A 24,570-nucleotide genomic window follows, 5' to 3' on the forward strand; every position below is an offset into this window, starting at 1 on the left:
GGGTGGGCTGCCCACTGCTGGTCGCTGCCTGGAAGAAGTCCACCGAGGCAGCGCCCACATGCGCCCTGCACAGAGAACTGACTCCTGCCCCCCCCTCCACGCAGAAGGACGCAGGGCTTGAGGGTCCTAGGCATCCTCCTTGGCCTGCCACCCTGGGCCATTCAACCCAGCACGGGGTCGTCTGAAAGTATCTCCGGTCACCACCTGCGGACAAGCCCTGCCTGCAGCGTCTGAGCCCGGGCAGGCGTCCACAGCAGACAGGCACGCAGCAGACGAGCAGCGCTCGGGGGAGGCGCGTCAGAAGCAGCCAAGCGCCTGAGTGGAGCCCGACTGCCCGCATCCTGTGAGCGCCCCTCGCTTTGGAATCTCCATGAGCTGTGCAGTGGGTGTCGGTCCCCGCGCTCCTGCTGCCTGGAGATGCGGTCGCCCCGTCAGAGCAGACCCCACTGCAGTGGCCCCGGATCTGTTCCGTAGTTGGCTCCCAGCAGCATGGGCCGCTGTCCTGAGAAGCCGCGGAGCCCGGGCGCCGCCGGGAGCCGCGATGCAGCTCAGAAGCGCTGCCGGCCTTCAGACTGTCCAGCAACGTGTCCCCTGTCCCTGAGTGTGCGGAAGGGCGGGTCCTGCAGCTGACCTGGGCGAGCCGGGCCCGGCAAGGAGCTTGGGGATGCTCGAAGGTGCCGCCCAGCCCGCCCCGCCCGCCCTGCCAGCGCCCTTCCAGAGCCTGAAGGCCGGGGCCAAGCAGCTTCTGTCGTCCTTCCTTCCTCCAAGGAAGATGGAGGGACCACAGCAGCAGCCCATCTTCCTGTCACGGCTGGAAGGGCTGGAGCGTCTGGGCCTGCTGTGAGCGTCTGAGGGCCGAGGCCTTAAGTGCCGGAAGTATCCTATCCCAGCCGGCAGCAGGGCAGGGCCGCAGCCGGAAGTGCCGTAAGTACGCCGGAAGTGCCGTAAGTATGCCGGAATCGTCCGCTGGGCATTCACAGGGAGCGTGGCACCTTGCGGAGCCGGATGTCCCTGAGGCGCCGGGCCGGGCCTGCGCCCTGCCGCCTGCTCCCCCAGGCTGGCTGCCGAGGGGCTGAGAGAGCTAGGCTGTCAACACCCCCACTCCTTACAGCTCAGCCCGTTGGTAACCCTGTGACTCCCTTGCAAGCCCCGCGTTGGTGGGTGCCACGGGCGGCTGCCCACTTCGCCTCCCCTCGCGTGGCTTATGGCGCCAGAGCTGGGGTTAAATCCCGAGACCTGCAGGACGGACGTGCCTTAGAGTCTCCAGAGCCCACGTCCCCGGAGCCGCGAGAGACCGGAATGCGTGCGCCCGGTGCGCTGACGGCTCTGCCCGCAGCTCCCTGGTCCTGAGGAACTGTCGTCCAAGGTGGGTCTCCGGTGGACCTTCCACTGCTCTTACTGGTAGCGAGCTGTCCCCTCCCCCGTCCGTAAGAGTTGGTGCTCTGGGTCATCCAGGCTTAATCTCGTGCACTGCTGCAAACGACCTCGTCTCCAGCCCCCTTTCAGCCAGGTGACCTATGGACTGTGACAGCCGCGTGGACAACAGGGGCCAAGGACGCCCCCTCTCCACTACTGGGGGAGCTGAGGGAGGGCAGCCCCGGGGACTGGGGTTCGGGGTGGGCTGCGTCCAAGCTGGTCCTGTCTCTCTGGGATGCTTCGGGGATTCTCGGGGACCCTGATGGCAGCACCCTGGCATGGGTGGGTGGTCCTTCCTTCCCAGGTGCCCCTCAGCCCTGGCTTCCCACTGTGCACTCTGCAGACTCTGATGGGATCCACCCCCCCCCCAGAGCTGGCCTCTGTCCAGCAGATGTTCCTGCTCACCCTTTGGTGGTCCCGGGAGTCTTGTGTGCTGTCAGTGGGGTGCACGTGCCGCAGCCCGTGTGGTCAAGACCGCTCAGTCCGTGTCAGTCTGGAAGGCTGCCTTGGGCTTATGACCAGGTAGGAAACCTCTTTCCCCGTGGGGAGGAGAGGGAAGGCACCACAGAGCTCCGGAGAGCCCTGTGGGACTCCGTCTCACCATCCCAAGTCTCCCTGGCAGACCTGCGGAGTGTGTGACTTTGGGGTCAACCCTGTGCAGACCCTCCTGAGATGACCCAATGCATCTCTGTAGTGTGTGGATACCGAGCGCCCTGATCTCAGCCTGTGATGGGATGCAGCATCCCAGCATGGACCCCAGCGAGTCCCCCTCCACAAAGGCACACGCTGCTCCTCCTGCCGGAGGACGGATCTCATCCCCTCCTGTAGCACTCGGCTGCCCTGCGGTCTTCTCGGATGCGCAGAGTGTGCCAGAAGCGACACCATGTTGTTCAGGGCTGGCCCCTGAGAGGCAGGGGAAGGGGTGCTGTGAGGGGAGACTGGCGGGGGTCTTTCGGGAGTCCCCCCTCTGCTGGGGACACAGGCACCACTTAGATCCCGGTCTTCCACTCCCAGGCTGCAGTCTATTGGGGTGTGAGCGGTATGTCCCAGTCTCATCGCAGGCCTGCTGTCCCGCCTCTCTGCACACATTTCTGCACCTGTTGCTTGTGTAGGGTTCAGGCAACGCCCTGCACCCTGTTCTCCCGCAGTGGAAATCCGGGTCACCCAGACGGTGGAGACAGAGCCTTCTGGGTACAGGTGGAAGCCAGCACGCCGCCCGGGGGCCCTGCAGCCACAACCAAGGGGTTCCAGGAAACCCGGGCGGACATTTGCTGTCTGCAGTGGGCCAGCAGTCCCGCTCACCTTCAGTGGGGCCATTAACCCGCTCTTATGGAGAGAGGGGCGTCACACGTTTGGGGACCAGCTATGGAACCATCTGGAGGCACTGAGTTTTTCCACCACTGGCTTGGCTTCTGTTTCTTCCGTGAAAACTCTGTGTCCCAGATGGGACTTCCCCTCCCTGGATGCTGGGTGCTGTGGTGGGAGAGTGGCCATGCTGTGGTTGCCTCAGGTGACAGTGATGGTGCCGCCAGGCTCTGAAATGGGGCTTGCTTGTTAGTGCAGCAGAGCCGGGTGGGGCCTGCCGGCCTGAGGGCCAAGATGCAGGGCAGGACGCAGGGCCAGCTGTGACGCAGGGAGCTAGCTGTAAGGCAGAAGGGGGATGGAAGGTGGAATGAGGAGGGCTTGGTGGCCAAAAGGCTGGGGGCCTGGGAGGGAGCTGTCCAGGGAACTCCAGGAGTCCCTGCATTGGGTTGGGTCCCACCCCATGGCCAGCCAGCCATCAGGCAGGGCTGAGTAAAGGAGGCCCAGAGAATCCAGAGGAGTCTGCGTGGAGGGCAGCTGGTTGGGTGGGGGGGTCCTCGAGGCCACCTGGCTTGGGTGATCCCCCACCAGAGTGCACTGGAGTCCCGAGGGCTCAGCCCTGAGCTGGTTCAGCACCGTGTGCTTGGGAACTTACTCATTCATCCTTCCTTCAGCCAGCTAGCACGTTCTGAGGACCTGCTGTCTGCTGGGCACATTCCTCTGCATGGGACATAGAGGGAAGGACAAGGCAGAATGTAGCCAGCCCTCAGGAGTTGGAAGTCCGGTAAACAGGCGACCCTAGCCTCCTGCCCACGCCCTGCGTTCGCAGGGCAGGCGGTCTCTCTGATCCTCTCTGCCAAGACGTCTGCCTGCACCGTCCTGGCACCACTCACAGGCTTACCTGGTGGCTGCGTGCCACGTTTGGCCGACGGGTTGAACCTCTGTCCCCACTCCCACGTGCCCCTCTCTGTGTCAGCCTTTCTCATCCCTCCTATGTGGACATGGACCCTCGTGTGAGGATGGAGGTGTTCTCAGAGGAAATCCACCATGCCAGGATCGGGGAAGACTGACACTGGGGCCCCGGGAATCCTAGCGCAGGTGTGACCTTCACAGCCCCAGCAGTGACGGTTCTGGCTGCTGCCCCCAAATCCAATTCCAAAAATAACATCTATTAGACTCTCATGGACTCCGTCTCTACCTTCTGTCCCCACAGCTCCTTCACGCTCACATTGACAGCATCTCCGTTCCCCAGGGTGGTTGGAAAACAGAGTCAGAGTCCACCACGTCTCCTTCCCAGGGCTGGTAAGTGCTGCAAAGCAGATATCCTGTTTTCATTTTTATTGTTGATGAATGTGTGCCAAATTTCCACAACACGGGATTCTTGTTATTAGGGAGGAGCTTTTATTAGGAGGGCTTTTTCCTCACTAGCAGAGTGGGAACCAGTAAGAGTGTTTCTGAGGTTGGGCGAAGGCTGGTCAGACAGAGGTCAGGAGGTCTAGTGGACACTTGTCCCTGGAGGTCGTTGCTGGCTGAGCAGGACGATGGGTTTTCCTTCAACCAGTCTCAGAGCCATGCTGAGGGGCACACACGTCTTGGAGTCAAGAACACTGAGCCTCGGATCCGTGGCCAGCTTGGTCACCATCCCTACACCCCGTCCTCTGTTTCGGGACGTCCAGGTGGGAAGGTAGCATCCTCTGACCTGTCGTAGACCCGTCCTCACACGCTTCCCGCCAGCCCTTTCCAGCCTCTGGCTAATAGCCCCAGCCAGGTGGCCCTTTTTGGACCCGGAGGGCATCTTTCCTCCGGGTGTCCCTGTAGAGCAGCACTGATAGCTGTTTTTATGGGTCATGTTCTGAACGTCACACCCGAGTTACATCTGTGCCGATTCAATTAGAACACGTAAGCCGAGGGATTCTTCATCGTCCCACGACTGGGTCCTGGGCGAACGGCTTCTCTCTGGACACAGCTGTCCTCACTGCCGGGCTGTGAGCAAAAGGCTGGGCCCTCCCTGGTCAGCCTGTGTGCCGAGTGGTCTTGTGGCAGGACGGCAGAACTGGAAGCCCATGCCCCTGCACACACGGGAGACTGAGGGCCGGGTGGCGGGGGTGGCACACTGCTCAGAGCCACACAGATAGGCTTTTGTCCGGGGAGGCGGGGCTTGGGCCAGATGGGGTCCCGGCCTCCGGAAGACGCCATGTCCTGCTGCTCCCAACCTGGGAATATGTGACGTCACCTTGCAGGAGGGGCTTCGTCGATGGGACTGACTGAGGGTTCTCACTGGGGGTGGGGTGATCCTAGATTGTTGGGACACAGACCAGGTCAGTGCGAGGAGCCTCCTACATGGGTGCAGGTGGGTCTGCATCAGACGAGGTGAGACAAGGGAGGCAGAGGCGTGTGTGTGCACACGTGTGTATGTTGCCGTGTGTGCTTGCACGTGGAAGAGACAGACCAGGAGCGAGGGAAGCAGGTGGAGGATCGCCGCCGCTGCTGGAGGTGGAGGAGGGCCCTTGGGGCGAAGGCACAGGTGCGTCTGGACTCCTTGGAGACAAGAGAACACTCTTGCCTGGGTCCTCCAGAAGGCGCACGGCCCCGAATTTAGACCTCGTGGCTCCCGTGCTGTGAGAGAGTGTGTGGGGACTTTTCCCGGTAGCCACAGGAAACCCGTTGGAGGCGTGACAGCCTGCCTCTAGTTCAAGAGGGAGACGGGCTGTGAGCGGTGGGTCTCGGTGCTGACCGTGACCTCGGGGTGACGGGGATGGCGGTGGCCCTGGAAGCCTCAGGCCGTACGTGCACAGTGCCTTTCTTGGCATCCGGGAGACAGGATTATACAGTTTTAGATAATTGAATCAATAAGTTAAAGACCAAAAACTGCTGAAAAAAAAAAAAAAAGTCAAGTGTATGTTATGGCACAAGATGGAACTTATAGAGTCTCCAAGCAAAAGTTTTCATTCAGACGCCACCATCCACTCTGAGAGTTCAGAAATATCTCTCCCCTGTGCAGTCCCAGTTTCAGTCTCCTGGAATGAAGAGCAGACAGCAGACTTAAACAGACGCCTGCCTTCCTTCACTGGCGGACCGTCACGGGCCGGCCTGATGGGGTTCTCCCCCCCGTGGACAGTTTCAGTGAGCCCGGGGGAATGGTTCTTGGGGGCTGCTGCTCCTGGACCCTCTGAAAGCCCTTCTGTGCTGGTCACCCACCGGCCTCCCGCGCTAGAGGCTGAGCTCTGGGAGCCCCACCCTAGCCCGTGCATGTCCTGCGCTCCGTGGTGCCTGGCGGGGGTAGGGGTGTGTCATCTGTGCTCAGGGAGGGATTGTCCCCATGGTTTGGCCAGGGGGTGTGACTGGCCACCAAGGACCTACTTCCCTGAGAAAGGAGGGTCCTCCATTGGGGCAAAGACTGACGGTGATCTTCTCTGCTCGGCAAGGTGCTGAGGTCCTGCATTTCGGAGAGCAGTATGGAAGGATCTAGGGCGGGTGGTGCACCCTCCCTGTGAGCTCCTGTGGGGGCCTGAAGGCACGTGTTTCTGCAGTTCAGGACTTGGGACCGTGCACCTGCTGCAGGCCATGCCTGGGGCTTGACAAAGCCACCGGCCTCAGGGAACTCCTTGTTTCAAGAAAAAAGCTGATCCTTGCATGGGTGGGGCTGTGGGCCCAGCTCAGATGGGTGTGGAGGATTACAGGCAAGGGAACATTGCCATGGACACGGGGAAGGGCGCGTCGCCATGGGCGCAGGGGTCTCTCAGAGGAGCTATGTCTCCCACTTGTGCAGGAGAACCAGGGAGGGGCTGGACACTGTGACATTCCAGTGGCTTCGAGGGCACGGGCTGGGATGCTCCTTTGGGCCTTTCTTGCCGTGTGGACTGAGAATCCCCGGGGACGAGAACTCTGTCTTTTGCTCCTTCTTGCCCCTTGCTCCTGAGGGGATGGCCAGGAGGCCGGCAGGACTAGCACCAAGAACGTAGTCTTCCTCTCCGTCCTGCTTCCCCAGGGCTGGGCCCAGGTCCTGATGTCCAGGGAAGGTGATTGCCCTGGCCTGGGGCTCCCGGGTCGGTCCTGGGGATGGTGCGCATGGTGTTGGGGAAGAGGCCTGGCAGCATCTGATTTCTTCCTCCCTCCCTCCGTGCTCGAGGCCTGCATCCCGACCACAAGCTTGGGACACTGTTCAGATGGTTTGGATGTGGAGACCGCGGCTTCCTTGGAAGCCCCTCACCTCTGACTGGCCGAATCCTCGACCCAGTGAGGACATGTTCTCTCTGACTTCTGCGCCATCTCGCCCGGACCTGAGCATGCTCCCGGGGTCCAGGAGGCGTCCGCGGCCCCGTCCCTCCGTCTGCGCTTTGATGAGCTCCTGCTTTGAGGGCTGCAGAAGGAACCGTCATGGCCAAGAAGAGGACATCCCCATGAGAAGGACAGCTGCCCCTGGTCTCTAGCCACCTGGGCCTTCCTGGTTGTCTGTCCTTTCTGCTCAGGAGGAGCTCAGAGCCAGCAAGTCGTCAACTGCTGGGGCCCGGCTCAGACATAGAGGCTGGTGTCTCTATGAAGTGTGGGGCTGTCCTGGCCCCTGTTGAATGCGGGGCAAATTCTGGGTCCCTTGTCCTGGAGGTGAAGATGCCTTTCTTCTGGGGCCGGACTCTTCTGGATATCCCTCATCCCTGCATCCTGGGTGCTGCACGGAGGGCTGGTTGGGCGCTCTAGTGCTATGCAGTTTGGAACCAGCCTCGTGTGCACTGCTTGGAACAGCCTAACTGTTCCCGGTCAGAGCCAACCCATGTTCCCCCAGGCGGGGCCAGCTCGTCTCAGCACCACGTCCCACAGCGCTTTGCCTGACCCGAGTGTGAACATGTTGCTTTCCAGTGGTTTGCCTTGCGGCCCATCCCTCTCTGCTCAGACCCTTCCCTGAGGATGGGGAGCGTGTCATGTCGGATTCTCTCATGCTCCGTCCTGGCACAGGAACGCTCACAGTATCCCTGGGAAGAATGGCTAGTACTCGGGGCCCTCTGGAGGGTTTGAGAGCACGTCCGTGAGGAACTGCCCTGTCCCAGCCAAGCTCAGGGCCAGAGGGGGGCCAGAGGGGCGGGGGATGGGGAGCCTCGGACATTGCTGGCGGTGGCCCGGTGAGGAGCTCCCGACTTAGCAGAGTCACAAGGCCTTGTGAGTCCCCAGCTCTGGTCCACACCAGACCTTGAGACCACCCCACCCAAGAGGAAAGCTTTTCTCTGTTGGTCAAGTCCCTGCTGACAGATTCCACAGCGTGGAGAGGATCAGAGTATGGTGGAGAAGATGAGCACCGAGAGTGGTTCACGTTATGACCGAGGGGAGTGCGGGCCCCTGTGGGCACACGCAGTGGAGCTGAGGACTGTCCTTTGATATAGAGAGGGTGAGAATCTTCAGGGCGACCCCCGAATAATCAGGGAGGGCTTCCTGGTGGAGGTGATCCTAGCACAGTCTCAAGGACTTCATCAGTGGCACTTGTGCAAAGGGATGAGTGGGTCATGTGCAATACTGACAGAGGCCGCTGGCATGAAGTCCCTGTCTTGTGTGGTGCACACCCACAGGCCGGGCACAGGGTGGGCCAGCCCTCACCAGCATCTAGACGTCATGAGTCACCTGCACCATGGCCTCTGGGAAGGGGAGGTCAGCCTGGACTGGGAAGACTGCATGGAGAGAAGTGGTTTTTGGGCTGTGGCCCACGGGACGGCTTCCGGGGCTCCTTGGTGCCCCAAAGTTATTTGCAAACGGGCTTCAGTATATGTTTCTGTAAAGAACGATGTTTTCCCACACAACCAGGACACAGCCCCCGACCCAGGGGATAGCCACGGTGTGCCTGATCCCAGAGCCCACACCCTCCAGCTGGTGACGTGTTTTACTCAAGCACAATGTGCTTCCCTGAGTTCTCCCTTTCCCGGGGCTCCCTCGGGCTAGAGAGGCCCTCGGCTTTCCCCTGAGGATGCAGAAGGCTATGGGACAGGAGCCTGGGTCCTGTGTGGGGCTTCCACACAGGAAGGTGTGTCGATGTATCCTCTGCAGGATGGGGCACCTGTTCCCATGTGTCCTGTTGCTGGAGGCGATGGCTCCAGTCCCCTCATCAGGAGGACATCTGTCATGCCTCTGTGCTGCGAGACCATGCTTCAAGTTGTGTCAGTATTTTACTCGTCATATTTTCAGTTCATTTGTATGTGCACGTCTATGTGGACTCACGGTTTCCTGTTTTACTCAGCACGTTCTAACCCGTTACTACCGGCATTCGATTTCATACTCACATTATCGAGTATTTGACCAGTGGGAGCCCTCTGTGTCCCTTGACCCATCCTGGCTCTGTCCCCATCATTCTAAGAATGCCTCCTTGCTTGACCTTGACCTCTCCGGGTCTGGGATCAGTCCCTTCTCTGAGGAGCCCTTTCTGCTTTCAGTGGAAAGTGGTATGTAGTATGGTGGTATGTAGAAGCCCAGACGCAGATGCTAGGCGTGCTCAGCGGTGTCGGGGCGCCCCTGCTTTCCGGCTTTCTGAGAACAGAGCTGAAAGATGTCTGCGAGATACCATGTCACACTATGTTACGTGTTGTTGTTATCTGCGTGTAGTTCACATATCGTATGTATGGCCGTATGCTGCGTATCCGGATGTACCGTCAGTCCCCGTTACACACACGCTGACACTTCTGCATCAGTCTCCAGACATGGGAAGCCCTGAGTTCACATCGGTACACCTGGTTCAGATTCGGGTTTTCTTCCTGTCGGTATTTGTAACTCCCGCCCCATGATGACCGACTCGGTGCATCTGAACACAGGGGTGTGAGCAGCAGAACTAGCTCGCATCCCACGGTTTTGGAGGGTCAGGGCGGCGGACCTGGTTCTGGCTGAGGCTGGGAGGAGAGAGTGCGCCAGGCCTCACCCCCGTGACTGTGGTTACTCGCAGTTTCCAGAGCTCCTTGGCTTGTAGACGCTCACCCAGTCTCTGCCTTCATGCTCTCCATGTGTGGATCTCTCTGTTCAAATGTCTCCTTGCAAGGACGTTGTTGATCAGACCAGCTTAGGACCCACCCTGCTCTCGTGTGAACCCATCTTAGCCAGTCAGGCCCACAGCAGTCCTGGTTGGAGGCTCTCATGTGGGCATTGAGGGGCCATGAGCTGCCTGCAGCATGGCCGGGGCTGCTGGTGTGGAACATGAGCAGAGCAAAGGAGTGGGCAAGGGGGCCTCCAGCCGCCCGTGTGGGTCTGTTTAGCAGGAAGCCCTCACCCACGGAGCGATGTCCAGCAGATCGGTGAGCACACCAGTTTGCAGCTTAGGGCTGGGGTCGGGGGGACAGTGCACATCCGATGTCACTGGTGTTAGCCGTGACGTGTCACATGAGCAGATATGCTGGAGCGGGCACAAGGGTGTGGTGGAGATGACCACCGTCCAAGTGGGGCTGGGACAGGCTGCAGGCCATCGCTTGTCAACCCCCGACTGATGACGCCTTGCAGGAGGTGGGAGAAAGAGGACGTCCTGACGTGAATCTGTCCCAGAAAAGTCAGTCCCCCATGGGACCTCTGCTGGGCCCATGCCGAGGACCCCTTTGTTGAGGAGTGAAAATTATACCAGGTGGATGGCAGGTTTAAAGCCCAACTCAGACCTGGACCTCAGAACCCGCCCGTCGCCCTCCGACGGGGGGACTCCACATCACCACATCTGCTGCCCGACAAGTGTGGGGCATGTCGGGGTTAGGGGTTGTACTGGTGTCCCGACCTGTCCCGTCTCACACATACCCTCAGAGGCCTGGAGAGTTCTACAGCCAAGGAAACGCAGTCCCGGGCCGGATTAATGGGACTTAATGGGACGGATTGGAGCGGGGCCCGAGCTTCTGGAGCCCCATGCCTCCACCTGTCAGACTCGCGCGGCCACCACCACTGGCCGTGTCCATTCCCCCCAGCCGTGCTCTTGCTGACCAGCTGGCTTCTCTGCCTGTCCTGCTCTCCCGCTGCCCTCAGCCCCTCCTCCGCTGGCCAGAGCCCAAACTCTGGTTCTGCCTGCCACATGCACGGCTCTGGGCCCTCACCTCCTGGGTGCGCCACAAGCGCTCTGCCTCTCCAGCCACTCACTTCCAGGGAGGCCTCCGTGAACCATCCCATGCCTGAGAACACACTACTGTACCAAGCACTGTGTGTGTGAGGCGGTACCCTCTCACCTGCCTTGTCTGTAGTGACCTCAGTCTTGGGGTCTCCAAGGTCCACCTCATCCTCTCTCCTTGACCGAGGGACTCAGCTCTGCTTCCCTGGACCCAGCAGAAGCAAATCAGTCCAATGCAGATGACGAGGCACAGGCTTTCATGGACATTTGAGGTTACCTGCTTCCCTGGCCGTGCTGGTCACCAGGTGTGCACGGACTCCATCGTCAAACTCGTAGGAAGTCCCCTGAGCTCTGGTCCATGTGGGCAGGTGTGTGTGACCCAGGTCTTGGTGTGTCGGCCCTTGCCCCTGCCTGTCCCCAGAGCATGTGGGGCCCATTCTCCGGTTCTGGCAGAAGCCTCCAAGGGGACCCACGAGACGTGGGGTTGGTGTGCTGGGCAGCACTGCTCTGGGCTGGGTCCATCGTTGTCTCCATTAACGTGGCTAACACCTCGTCCGACCATGGAATTCAGAAATCGTGCTTCTAAAGTCTCCCCATTTGACAACCGGCAGAGAATGCTAATCCCCCACACAAGGTTATGTTTTATTTTTCTAGGTGGGGAATGTTGCCGTCACCACATAATGACTGCCTTGACACGGTAACGAGGGAATGGGGATTTAAAGCAGTCTGCGATGCGGTGCTTTTGCTGTTCTCTTGTTGGCTGGCTGCCGCCTGTCTGATCGTGTCTCTGTTGAATTCACTGCTTACAAAGACTGGAATTTACCAAATTAAATTTTAGTGAGTTATTTCTGTTCACATAAACGGCAGAGATTAAACCTTTGTGCTTGTGGTAGAGGGACTGTCACCAGGCCAACCTTGCACAGGGCCATGCCATAGGGTCAGATAGAGTCCGTGTGCCACTTGGGGACACCTGTCTACGCGTGGCAGATATGAGACAACATTGACCCCCCCCATTTCCCTCTCCCTGTCGGTTACTTGGGGTGTGGGCAGACCCCACACAAGCATGGGCTTGACACGCGGCCGTGCATCTGGCACCTGTGACCTCACTGCTCCTCCAGCCCGCAGCAGAAGTAACACAGAGGGAATGGACCAGCCAGCTTGGTGGCACCGACCACATTGTGGCAAACCTGCAGGCTGATGCTGAGCGGCTGCCCCAGCCCAGGCAGCCCCAGCTTCCCTGCGGGCATGTGGATGAAATCGCAGAGATCATTGTGGCTGCCTGTTACGTAGCAAGAACTGACTGGTACAAGGTGCTCTTGCAGCCGGTGGCCCGTCCGATCTGCGGAGAAAGTCGCATGGTATGAGACAGCCTGAATAATTTTATTTCATTCTTCCATGTGAGAAAATGGGGGCTCAGGGAGAAAGAATGACTTCTTGAGGTCATAAGCTGGTCAGAGAGAGAGCTCAGCGTGCGATCGAGTGTTCTCTCCCAAGGGGGTCAGTGGCTTCTCTGTGGGGTGCTGGAGGGCCCTGAGGGGTTTCCTGCACCTGGCGTCCAGCTGTGTGGGCCTCCCCGGAGCCATCTTCACTGTCACTGGGCATAGATGTCCTGTCGGCACGCCTGGCTGGTGTGTCTGAGCCCCGACCCCGAGGCCGTGTGGCCTGTTGTGCTGCGGGCTGCATATCTCCAGCTGCAGACTGTATGGGTTTGATGAGTCTCCTGCCCCCACTCCCTCGCACATGACCCGATTTGGAGAGAGGGGCTTGGCAGACGAATCCAGTCAAAATGAGGCCACCAGGCTGGGGGTCCAATCCAGTGTGGCTAGTCTCCTGAAGTAAGGAAATAAAGAGGAATTAGGACAAAGATATGGGCACAGAGGGAAGACCATGGTGGGGACAGAGACAGACGCATGCAAGCCTGGGGAAGGACTAGGAGCAGACCCTTCCTCTCTAGCCGTGAACCCGTGCCCTCATGCTGTCTGGCCTCCCAGTCTGTGGCGCGGAACTCCAGCAAATCCCTGGCCCACTGCCGGCGTCCCACACCTGCCACGGAGCCCACCCCAGTGGGGCCATTGCCTGGGCCTGGACCCAAAGTGTGTCTCGCCTTCTGCCCGCCCCCATTTTCTCTCCTTGGGGCTGGGAGGTGTGGGCGAGCTCAGTAGCATAGCTGTGTAGACCCAGGGTAACTTAAAGACAAACTATCAGACGCCTGGACATACGCCCCTGCTACACGGCGGGTCCTGGGTTCTGCGCTGACCAGGCCGTCCAGACCGTGATGCTGAGAAGGGCTGTGTTTGCCCGCGGTGCACGACATCCTGGGCCACTCCGCTGGGGGCCACTCCCAGCACAGAGCCACAGGGCAGCGTTCTCTCCAGGCGCCCATGTCGCTCGCTGGACACGTGGCGAGACTCCTCTTTCCATCTGATTCACTCCGGGGGAGGACCCTGGCCTGGCAGCCCCCAAGTCAGACAAGTTCATCAGTCCTTGGCCGATGCATCGTCAGAGGGTCTGGGGTTAGTCAGGGGTTGGCCCGTCTGGGGCTAATTCCCTCCGGGCAGAGGCAGCTACCCAGAACCTGCTGTCCTTTGGTCAGAGTAAGGCTGCCCTGGGGGCTAGGAGTCTGGCCTTCTGTCCCTGGTGGCCCAGAGACAGAAGTCCAGCCGGCTCCAGGAATGAGCTGGGCAGCCACAGTCTTCCCAGAGGACTGGGCAGGTGCAGGGGTCCTGCCCATCAACCACTGGCCCTTGCCCCATCTCTCACCTGTGCAGCCAGCGCTTGACCCTATCCTCTGCTGGCTCTGGTTCTTGGTTTCCTCACTTAGAGGAGGATGACCCTGCCCGGCCCAGCATAGGGCTTCAAAAGACGCCACACATGAGTGCAAGTGAGCCTTAGCCCAGGGCCTGGCCCACTGGGAGTGCTCCCATCCATGAGGACCTCATCTGCCCTTGTGCCCTGGCCTTCCACCAGTCTCCCAGGAGAAGGCTTTAGGGCTCTTGGGATGGCCATCTCGGCTGGGGTTCTTCAGATCCCAGCCCAAATAGGGGTCAGCCCCTCAGATGCTCTCAGATGTGGGCCACTGCCCTCCTTCATTGCTACGGGCAGGGGACCAGAGGGACTTGGGGGACAGTGGAGAGAGGGTCCAAGTGTGGGGTTTCAGGGTCTTTCTCACTAGTGGGTTAGACTTCATAGTCTATAAACCCTGTTGCCCCTCCTTGAGACACTCTGAGCCTGTACAGGGCCCAGGGAGACTGGCTGGCCGGAGCCCTCCCCCTGCCACCAATGAAGAAACTGTGGCAGCTTGCAAAGGGGACGCGGTGGGCACAGAGGCACACGGCACAGCGGGATCAGCCTCCCCAGCCTAGGGTGACCTGTAGCCCGGCAACCTCTCCCAGCAATGTCTGTGCCCTCCAGCCTCAAAGAGCCGAGCCCAGGCTGCTTGCTGGGGGCAAGGGTATCAGGGGCCATAGGCATCAAGTGGGAGCAGGAAGCCTGAGGTTCTGACACATAGTTATTTTCAGAAGTCAGTGGGATACACCCAACTCCCAGAGATCTGGGTTCAATTCGTTAAGCTTAGATGATTAATTACAGGGCAATTAAATATCTGATTAAATTAATCCCAAGGTTTGTAAACATTGTTTTGTAAAGAATGTTTGCTCGTTAATTAGAATGGCTAAACACAGAAGCAGGGATGGGGGTACAGGAGGGTGGGGGGACAAGGAACCGGAGCGCACCCCTCAGTTGAGACTCTTTCCAGGAGCCTCCCTGTTTTGTGTCCTCATTTGCAAATCGGTGCAGGCAGATGGAGCCTTCAGGAAGCCCAGGCAGGGCATAACAGCGTGAGGAATAGGGACATCCTGCCCCCGCCCCGCTCTTGCAAAAATGTGAGATTCCAAATGCAAGGAAATGAGGGGCATTGTCATTGGGACTGAGACCGGGCAGGGCTTGGGAACTTGGAAAGGGAAGGAATATAGTCTACAGGAAGACAAACAGGACCCATGTTTGGTAGCAGGTGTCTGCTGGGCCATGGTGAAATGTTGGGACGCAGGGAACTCTGATCAAACAGGCCTTCCTGGGCTCCTCCCGCTCCCCATACCTCGCTCACAGTATGACGCAGCTATCTACCAAGAGAGTGCTCCTCCTGAGTTTTTCTAAGCTTTCAGGCAGTTTGAGGAGGTCACAGTTTCTTCCTGAGTTTTTTGGGCCTTGACTGTTTCCAGCTCAAAATTATCTGCGTGGCCAAGGGGCCCATCTTGGGGCAGTTCGTTCTGAATCCCAGTAGTGATCCAGACAGAGCAGAGGGCAGGGGACCCTGGGTCCGGACAAAGGCGGCTCCAGGGGTGCCGGGACAGGAGCCAGGCCAGGATGGGTTAAGCAGGGCAGGAGGTGAGGGCTTGGAGCTGCAGACAGCACTCACAAGCTTTGTTGGGGAGCCTGGGGGCAGAGACCGGGTGGTGGCTGGAGGGAGGTAGGGCCAGGGAGTGACACGATGTTTCATTTTTATTTTTCTTAGGTTTATTTATTTGTTTATTTGAGAGACAGAGATCACAAGTAGGCAGAGAGGCAGGCAGGGAGGGGGAAGCAGGCTCCCCGCTGAGCAGAGAGCCCAATGCGGGGCTTGATCCCAGGACCCTGAGATCATGACCCCAGCAGAAGGCAGAGGCTTAACCCACTGAGGCCCCAGGTGCCCTGACAGCAGGATGTTTTAGAACAGGAATCCCAGAGCCTGTTGATGCTGTCGGCAGATTCTGCAGGGAGTGAGGCCTCAGTGGGCAGGTGCGCGTGCTGACCCCTTTGTAGAGATTGCAGCCACTCCCAGCTGTATTTCTTCTGTTCTCAGGGCCCTGGGTCCTCTCACTGATCTGGCCAGCACCCACACTGGGATGGGATCACCTGTGGGACTTACCGGGTCGGCAGCTTGGAGCCCTGGACCTGCCCTGCCTGCTGGCGTGCTGCAGGTGTACTTGCTCCAGCAACCGTGGCCCATCCACAGAGCCCTGGCTGGGGGTGGAAGCCCTGGGTTCACCTGCTCTGCACCTGCGGCTGTGGGACCCTGGACTCCTCACTTCTCTAACTCTGGAGGGTTGTCTGCTTCTCCTCACTGTGTTTTGTGAACTAGCCTCTCACCTCCGTCCACAGCCCCACCTTCTGGGCTGGAGTTCCCACTCTTCTCCTTCATTCCCCAAGGGATTTTCCATCTGTCCCTCCTTCCTAGTCCCCTGGGGCCTCCTCCCACTCAGAATGGGGTCTGTTGGGCTTCTCTCTCACCTGTAGCCCCTCCTCAACTGGCAGGCCAGACCGAGCCCCTCCCACCAAGTGCACTCTGTCCTTGAGCCCCTGGAGCATACAAGCCCTCCTGGCCAGCTCTGAGCACCTGTGGGCAGAGCCCTTCATAGTGGAATGCCCAGGCCAGAAAATATAATGAAAAAATCCATTTGTAACAGAAACAGGTGATCTGACTGACTTAGGAACATAATAAACGCCTGACCTTTGTAAAGAAATTTACAGCCCCTGCGGGTTAGGGACAAGGTGAGAGACATGATCTCTCTCACAATGAGCACACGTCATAGGGGGAGAACAGGTCACCAGCTTCATTTGCAGACACAGCCTCCCTCGAATCAATCCCAACAGTATTTTTCTGTGGGTTCTGCAGAAGCAGACAGATGAGGGTTTCATAGGACACTTGAAAAATAAAAATAGCAAGTCAGAAGGCCTCACCTTTCTGACGTTAGAACACTTTATAAAATAATAATTAAAAATGAATGATGTTGAGAAACCAGATAACATAGAAGAATTTTAATTTAGATCCACCCCCCCCCACCTGCCGTGCTGGAATAGACAACAGATGCCTCAAAGAGCCAAACCTCTTTAAAAAACAAAACAAAACAAAACAAAAAAAACAGGACAGTTAGCACATAATGAAATATTTATATACTAACGAAGAAAGACCACTCTCAGCTTTGAAGCCTCACAAGAAGCCGCAGAGAGAAATATGGGTAGATGACAGCAAGAACAAAGCCAAGACCCGTGTACATGGGGAAAGGCCAGGGGAAGGGAGGTGGTTGCACCAGCTGGGGTGTGCAGAGGGGGAATAGCTGTGCCCACGAAGGGCTCGTCACGGTTCACGAGAGGCAAACGGTGACCCGGTTGCCAGCAGGCTCCGCGTTCCAGCCCGGCTGCTCACATGGGGTGTTCCAGAGAGCCAGCCGCTCTGGGAAAACCGGGAGCCTCGCTGGTCGTCAGAGCGAGGGCAGTCGAAGCCGTCTTGAGGTGCTGCATACTACCTGCTAAGCTGGCAGAAAGGGCCCCCCCCACCAGATGCCCTGGCAGGGTCGGGGTTGGGGTGTGAAAGTGGCGTCGCCCTTGAACTCGGTTCCTCTCGGTGGTGAAGGAGACGTCACTGCTCTACACAGATGGTGTGTGTATAGTCAGAACATATAGTCAGTATAGTGCGGTATAGTCAGAAACTGCCATCTTTTGGCCCAGTCAGTTTACTTCTGGAAAGAAAAAATGTTCTCCTGGAAATGTGAGACGCGGCCTCTGTCAGTAATGACAGTTCGGCAGAAACCAATGCACCCAGTGATGGGGTTATCTATTAAGTTAGGGCCCTCTGTGTGGTGTTGTTTGTTTGTTGTTTGATTATGAAACCTGTGTGGAAACTTGACGAATGTTTATTACATATTGTTAAGTGGACAGCACCCCCGCCCCCGGATGCAAAATGACGTACATATTATACTTGCAGAGTGACAAGGACAGGACCAGGGCTGGAAGGAGGGTAGACAAGTGGGAGCAGCTCTGTGAGGCTGGGGTTCGGGTGGCCTGGTTGTTACTGCTGTTTTCATTTGAGCACCGGGGGGTGCCCCCCAAGCTGGTGGGGCCTGCATCCCAGGCTCCTTCCCACCCACGGCCCCTTTCCTGGGTCAGTCTGAGCACCCAGTTTGCGGGTGTTGGCCCTGCTTGCCTTCTCCAACACGAGTGTGTGTCTGTACCCCCTGGATGGGCACAGCTGGGCCAGCAGTTTCCCGGGAGCCCAAGAGGCCCCTGTGCTCTCAGTGGCCACAAGCCCTGTGGGTCTGCCACTGCTACAGGACTGAACTGTCCATCCTCCACACCTGGAGAGTTATTGCTGCCACTTCCAAATTGACCAGCTCAGCCATGGGGCCAGAGCCCTCAGCCCCAGAGTCAGCAAGGAGCCTTTAGGACCAACCCAGGGCCAAACTCAGCTTCCCCCCAAACCCCAGGCAGGGAATCAGGAGCCAACCCCCTGCAGCTGTGCTGTAGGTGAGGACCACCCCCGAGAGCCGGGGTCCCTACCTGAGAGGATTACCAGGCCTCCCACCCCAGGGGCTGCCGGGTCTGGCACCTTCCATGCGTCTACCATTCCAAGAGCTGCTGAAGTGTGTGCACGGGTGCACGGGTGTGTGCCTGTGGGCACGCGTGTACTCGGGGTTGTCTTCTCCCCCTCATGCCACAGGTATTTGCTAGCTGTCTCCCCTGTCCTGGCTCTGGGCAGCTGTATTTCCCCAGTGCAGGATGGGGAAGGGGTCGTGATGACTTAGGTTCAGGCACAGCTACAAGCGTGCACATTCCGGGTCCTCCTGAGGGTCTGCAGCACCTGGTGGGGAGTTTGGAGTCTTTCAGATGGGGCCGGACTCTCTCCCCTGCCCTCAAGGCAGGCACCACACCTTCTTCTACCTGGCAGGTGCTTCTAGGTGGCCTGCATGGCTCTGGGGAGGGGCTCCCTCTGTCCTCACCCCATCTGGGAAGTCACCCCAAGCTCTGCAGTTGGTCCCTCCCAGCAGCTCCTGCCCCCAGGCATCACCCACATCACCTCCTGGTCAGGTCCTCCCTGTCCCAGTTCTCTTATTCTGGAACCCTCCTGAGTCCCAGCCCTGGACCTGAGCAGCCCACTGGCTGGGGGTCCCTTCATCTGGCACAGGAGGTGGGAGGCGGGCTGGCCATTCCTGGGGAGGATCAGAGCCACGTTCAGTGACCGCCACTCCCTCGACCTGCGTCCTGTGCTGGGAGCGGTGGGTGACTCCTGCCCCCTCGTGCTCTGAGCACATGTCCCAGCGTTCTGGCAGCGTTGCCCTAGAAGTGCCAGGGAACTGGGGCCCAGGAGAGCGGAATTGAAGGTCCCGGGCTTGAGACCTGCTTCTTGGTCAGGACCCAGGACAGCGACTGTCTGAATGCCAGACTTGGGCCAGAGTGGATGTCTGGGTCTGGCCTGTGCCTGGAGACTCTTCAAGGGCTCCTCCTTCCTTGCACCCCACCTCACATCTGCTTTTCCCCCTCCTGTTCATTTAAACATACGCACCCCCGTTCCTGACCTTTCCAGTCATTCATGTGCACATCCCATGTTCCTCTTACACACAGCTGTATTGAGGCATGAGGCTCCGGACATTGGAAGGTCATAGTTAGGTCAGCCTGAGGTGCACACGCCCACAAAGCCCTCAGCACACATGGGACAGTGAACACACCCCTCACCCCAGAAGCTTCCTGCTGCCCCCTCCTCACCCCGAGCCGCCCACTGACCTGCTTTCTTTCATTGTAGACCACGTAGCGGTTCCTAGAGTTTTGTAAGCAGAATCCTACTCCTTGTTGCCTCTGGCTTCCTCTGTCATGAACACTCTCCATGTTTCCCCCTGATAGGATTTCCCTCCTGTCGTATGGCCGAATCGTTCTCCATGCCACGATGCCCACAGCTCGTTTTCCCCATCCTCTGTGGAGGAACAGTGGAGGTGTTTCCGGTTCGGGGTGAAAACAAATGAACCTGCAGCGAATATCGACTTGCAAGTCATCATCATGACGGTTCCACGCTTTCCTTGTGTGCCTACACACCGAGGGGCAGGAGAGTCGGATCTTACAGCAGGTATGTGTTTAGCTTTTAGATTGAAATTTTTGTTGAGATAATTACAGGCTCATATGCAGTTTTAAGAAATAACACACAGGTTCTGTGGGCCTTTACCCATTTTCCTCCAGTGGTAACATTTCGTAACATCACAATCAGGACACTGACATTGATATACCCATGCCTCTTATTCAGTTTCCCCAGGGTTCCTAATGTTACTATGTTACTAATGTGTGCAATATCTTCAGTTATGGACAGCAGGTCACTCACCAGCTCCCCTGTTGTCCTGGGGAAAGACAATCCTGCCTGCTGGACTGTTCCAACCACAGGCACCTCCCTTGTGCCCCTTTCCCATTCATAACCCCATACAGCCTGTCTGCTTCTGCCCCGGCTCCCTCCCGCAGCACGGCGCCCCAGAGAGCTTTCCAGGCTCTGTGTCTGTCTGTCCTCGGCTCCTGTTTATGGCTCAGCTGTATGAAATGCTGTGGGCATGCCTTCCATTTACCCGTCAAAGGACATCGGCTTGGCCCCAGGTTTTGGCTCTGAGGAATCAAGCTTCTGTGAACAAGTCCACAGTTTTCTGTGGACACAGCCTTCGTTTCTCTGGGACGCTGGTTTAAGAGCTGCACGTTTCCCTTTACAAGGCGCTGCTGAACTGTCCTGTAGAGTTGCTCCCCGCGGCGCATTCCCCGTCTCCATCCCCATGTCCGTTTCCGCCAAACTGATGGATGTGCTGTGGTGTCTCACCGTGGTTTTTTCCTTTGCACTGTCCTGCCGACTGCTGATGCCAAGCATGTTTCATGTGCTTTTTTCTCAAAAATGAAATGTCTGATGACGTGTTTTTCTCATTTTCTGATTGGATTGCTCGTTTGGATTTGGCTGTGGGTTTTGAAGTTTCTCGGTATATTGTGGCCATGTCCTCTGTAGGAACGACGGTTTGCAAACACCTCCTCGGGGTCTCAAGCTCGTCTTTCCATCCCTTTTACAAGGTCCTTCCCATTCCGATATGCCCCAGCCCACCCATTTTCCGTGCTTTCTGGTGTCAGCTCTGAGAGCTGCGTTCGTAGTCTCAGGTATCAAATTTTTTTCTTCCTTTTTTTGTTCTAAAAATGTTACGATTTCGCATTTTAATTGAATTCCCTGATGCATTTTGATCTAACTTTTGTACGAGGCGTGAAGTGACAGGCGAGCTTCAGTTTCTACCTGTAAACGTTCTTCCCCCACCAGACTGTCTGTGCCCCTCTGTCAAACATCAGTGACCCACACTGCTGTGGGCTTGTTTCTGGGTTCTCTGTTCTGCTCTGTCGATCTGTGTCTCTCCCCCCACGGTACCACGGTCATGGTCTTTATCACTGTGGCAGTGGTTTCAAACAGTGATCTCACCCTCTCGGTTCCTCTCCACCAAGATTGCTTTAATTATGCTGGGGGCAGGGTGTCTGTGACTCTCCGAATAAATTTTAGAATAAGCTTGTCTACACCCATAAAAAAACTTGCTGGTGTTTTGACAGAAATTCCATTAAACCCGTACATCAATCTGGGGCTCATTTCACCAGGTTGGATCTTCTAACCCATGAACACAGCTCATCTCTCCATTAGTTTGGGCCTTTCGCTGTGTTCCATCGGCATTTTGGAATGTACAGCCTGCCGATCCTGGGCACACCTGAGGATTTCATCCTCTTCGAGGTGGTTGTACATGGCCTTGTGGATTTAATTGCAGTTCTGGCATATTTGTCATTAGCATACAGGACCAAAGTGGATTTTTGTGAGTCGGTCCAATATCCTAGAATGCGCCAAGCTCATGTACTCCATGTCGGAGTGTTTTTGTTGATTTCTTGAGATGTTACACATCGATAATCTTGTCGTCTATAAATAGAGACAGTTTATTTCCTCCTTTCCAACCTGCAGGCCTTTTATACATGTACATATTTCCTGCCTAGTGCAGTAGCTGGAAAGTACAGGACTATGTCAGATGAGCTTGTTCCTACTCGTAGGCAGGAAGCATTCCATTTTTAACCATTAAATAGAACGTGAAGTGTTGCTTGTTTTTGTAGCTGTGTTTTATCAACGAGGGGATTTCATCCTATTGCAAACTTCCTGGATTTTCAAAAAATCTCGAATGACTGTTGGATTTTGTCAAGAGCTTTGTCTGCATTAATTGCTAGGGTTTTTCTTTCGTTTATTGAGGCAGTGGATCACATCGATGGTTCTGAATATTCAACCAGCCTTGCACATCTGGAATAAATCCCCTTGGTCATGACATGGAACACCTGTTAGATTCTATTGAATTCTCCTTGACAATGTTTCGTTGAGAGATTTTGCATCTTAATTCATGAGCGATCTTAGCCTCTGTGTTTTTCTTTCTTTGTATACTGTCTGGCTTTTCTTCGAGGGAAATCCTGGCCTCATGAGATGAGCTGGCAAGTGCTTCCTTTTCTGTTTTCCAAAAAAGATCATGGAAAATTGGAGTTAATCTTGTCCCCAGCTTTACTGATGTATAATTGATGAAAAATGTGTATACTGGCTGGCAACAGCGTGGCGTTCTGCTATATGTACACGCTGTGAAATGCTTACCAGGTCAGGCCGTTAACACGTCCATCCCTGACGAAGTTGTTTCTGTGTGTGCCAGAAAATTCTAGAATTCTCTCCCAGCGCATTCCGAGGGTGCACTGTGTCGGTGTTAGCCACAGTCACCGTGCTGCATGTCTGACACACAGAACTCCGTCCTGCATAACTGAAGCTTTGTCCCTTTTACCCAACACCTGCCCACTTACCCCTAGTCCCTGGCGGCCAACCTTCCACTCTCTGCTTCTGGAGTTGACTTTTAGGTTCCACACGTAAGTGAGATTATGCCTGGCTGATGTCATTGGGCATAGTGTCCTTCAGGGTCTCTCCTGTTGTCCCAAATGGCAGGATGTCCATCTTTTTTAAGGCTAAGATTCCGTTGTGTGGACAGCCTGTATTTTCTTTACCCGTTCATGAGTTGGTGGGCACCGGCGGGTGATCCCACATCTTGGCTGTTGAGAGTGACGTTGCCGTAAACATGGGGGTGCAGGTGCCCTCGAGATACAACTCCTTTGGGCAAATACCCGGAAGTGGGGTTGCTGGGTGGCAGGGCAGCTGTATTTTTAACTTTCTGAGGAATCTCCGTGCTGTTCTCCTGAGCGGCTGCGCCAGCATGCACTCCCACCGGCAGTGCACGAGGGTCCCCGTTCTCTGCTCTCTTGCCGGACCCTGCTCTCCTGCGCTGCTGACTCTCGCCATTCTGATGGGGGTGAGGGGATACCTCATTGTGGGTTTGACCTTTATCTCTCTGAAGCTGAGTGATGCTAGCATCTTTTCATGGGTCTGTTGGCCATCTGCATGTCTTTTTCTGAAAAAGGTTATTATTATTATTTTTTTAATATTTGGTAGAATTCTCCCACATGACCATCCAGGCCTGGGATTTTCTGTCAAGTGTACTTTTAATTATGAATTCAGTTTCTTTCATGGTTATGGGGATGTTTAGACTGTGTCCTTACGTTGGTTAAGTTTTGGTTAAGTTTTCTAGAAATTGGTTCATTTCTTTTTTGTTGTATTAGAAATTGTTTGTCCTCTTCTCCCCTAATCCTTTTAATGGCTATAAGCTCCATAGAGATAATCCCTATTTAATTCCTGTTACTGGAGAAGCGTGGCTCCTTCTTTTTTAATTTTCGTCAGTTTTGCCAGAGGTTTGTAAGTTTTATTGACTTTCATGCAAAGAACCAGATTTTTGTTTCATCGATTGTTTTCTACTGTTTTCTTATGTTCACTTTCATTGATTCCTACTCGGATTTTTATAATTTCCTTCCTGCTCCCTGCTCTGGGTTTCTTTTGCTCTTCTTCCCCAGCTTCTTGCAGGACGGACTTAGCTAACTGGTTGGGGATGCTCCTCATGTCTGGTGTATTTCATGCTGTAACATTTCCTCTCGGCACTGCTTTGAAATCGTGGTTTTGCTGGTTTTCGGCCTGAGAAGTGACTTCTGATCCTGAGCTGGATGTGCCGTCCTTCATAGTGGGGGATGTGGGGCCTGGTTTCATTTCTCTATTTAGCAGGGAACCACTGTTGACTGTGTGGGTTGTGGTTCTGATGACAACTTCACTGAAGGGCTTTGTGGTGTCCCTTTGCTCGTCTTGGGTCTGCCCTAGGGCAGTGTCTCCAATGGGGGAGAGGCCTCTCTTCTCCCCACTTCACCCCCTCCTCTGTCCTCCCTTATTGCTTGTAGAAACTGAATTCCCTCTCAGACTGTGTGCCTGGCCACATGGTTGCCCCGTAGAAAGTGCATGTCGCTGGCATCCCAGCGCCCTCCTGCCCTGTCTTCCCCGCTTTCCCACTGCAGGCTCCGCTGCATGTGCCCAGGGCTGGGCCAGCTTCGAGCCCCACTGAGGGCCACACCTGCCAGAGACATTGAGACAGGTGTGGAGACCCAGTGTTCTGACTGGTCCCATGGTACAGAGCTGGCCGAGGACGGTGCATGGGGAGCTAGCCTGGGAGCAGAAAACAGTCAGACCAACTTCATGTGCGTGTCTTGTTGGTCACAGGAAGGCTTCCTTCTTTATCCTGATGGTTCGAGAAGTGGGTGATGGGACCCCATTTGTGCGTTGTTGGGATGGGTCTGGTTGCTGCATGAGGAAGGCCTGGAGCTGATAAGAGTGTAGCCGGCAGGGGGTGGGGAGAGCAGAGTGGCAGCCATCGTCGGGGGAGCAGCTGATGAAGACCACCCCCCACGCCCGTGGCAGGAGAGGGACCCAGCGCATGGCACAGCATGTTTGCCAGGACAGAAAGGAAGGCGAGGTTTGGGAAGCAAGATCCTGAGTGTGGTTTTGGGTTTGCTGAGTTGGTGGCACTTTGTGACATCAAGCAGACAGGGAGATACACACGGGCAGGGCCCAGAAAGAATGGAGATGCTCCTGAGGGATTTATGACCCTAACGGGCAGGGCCCA

At 56.6% G+C, this 24,570-nt stretch overlaps 1 protein-coding gene across 2 annotated transcripts in view; it reads left to right on the forward strand.

Annotated features, from left to right (window-relative positions):
* The first annotated feature begins 1,007 nt into the window (after positions 1–1,007).
* LOC123930169 (cilia- and flagella-associated protein 251-like) overlaps positions 1,008–24,570 on the forward strand; it is a 52,943-nt gene continuing 29,380 nt past the window's right edge. Inside the window, exons 1-3 of one of the 2 annotated variants that reach the window (XR_006816000.1) lie at positions 1,008–1,366; positions 3,932–4,020; positions 19,412–19,631. The gene's annotated coding sequence lies outside the window, so the exon portion shown is untranslated. Of the gene's footprint in view, positions 1,367–1,851; positions 1,939–3,931; positions 4,021–19,411; positions 19,632–24,570 lie in introns of those variants that run through there. The other variant, XR_006816001.1, reaches the window with a different exon arrangement.

Source organism: Meles meles, chromosome 18 (assembly GCF_922984935.1).
Source record: "Meles meles chromosome 18, mMelMel3.1 paternal haplotype, whole genome shotgun sequence".
Lineage (NCBI taxonomy): Eukaryota > Metazoa > Chordata > Mammalia > Carnivora > Mustelidae > Meles > Meles meles.